This window comes from Limulus polyphemus, unplaced genomic scaffold (genome assembly GCF_000517525.1).
Source record: "Limulus polyphemus unplaced genomic scaffold, Limulus_polyphemus-2.1.2 Scaffold4, whole genome shotgun sequence".
NCBI lineage: Eukaryota > Metazoa > Arthropoda > Merostomata > Xiphosura > Limulidae > Limulus > Limulus polyphemus.
Genome location: NW_013665614.1, coordinates 1,678,918 through 1,679,746, shown reverse-complemented (window position 1 = coordinate 1,679,746; position 829 = coordinate 1,678,918).

Here is an 829-nt window from a genome sequence, read left to right as displayed (position 1 = left end):
ATGCACGTACTTAAATAATATTTTTTAAACTCAATTAAACCCAACAGATGGCGATACATATCGATGGATTGACACGCAACAGCTTCTAAAGGTAAAATATATACTTTATACAGGTATAACATAAAAGTAAACAAAAAAGAGTATTTAAGAAATTTGAATTTTAAAGTGAAGTAAGGATCATGCTACAAAAAGTAATGAAACAAGAATTAAAACCACAATCACAAATTTATAAAATTTAATCCCTATTTTGGCAGCTTTATACACTTATCTGTAGACCAAAGTAAGGATTACATTTTTTTAAATTTGTGATTGTGGTTTTAATTATTGTAAAAGGTATAGATATCAGGGATATGGCTATACTGAGAGTATATAGATGTTATGTTCATTCCATGGACATATAAAAACTGAACAAATAAATAGGAAGACAAAAATTAAAAATTCAGCGGGATTGAAAGTAGCAATTGAAAATAGTTTTAAGATATATCCAACTCGTATCACTTTAATTATTTGTGTACTTTTTATTGCTGCATTTATTTTATTTTGGATAATTTTTATCGCGATTCTATGAATAACTAACTATCCCCCCTTTCTGTTAAAATTTTATTTTATTTTCCTATTTATTGTTAACTATAATATAGGCCTAAATAGCTTCTACTATAGCCCATAGGGCTGTAGTTATCCCACTTATTTTCCTCTTAAAAGACATAAGTGTACTATTAAACCTTACCTTTGAATGTAGTGAGGTTTGACAAGTTATATTTAAGTGTCGATTTCTATATTTAACCGTCTAATGACTTATGTAATGACTGTAGTTAGGGGTAGAATGAAT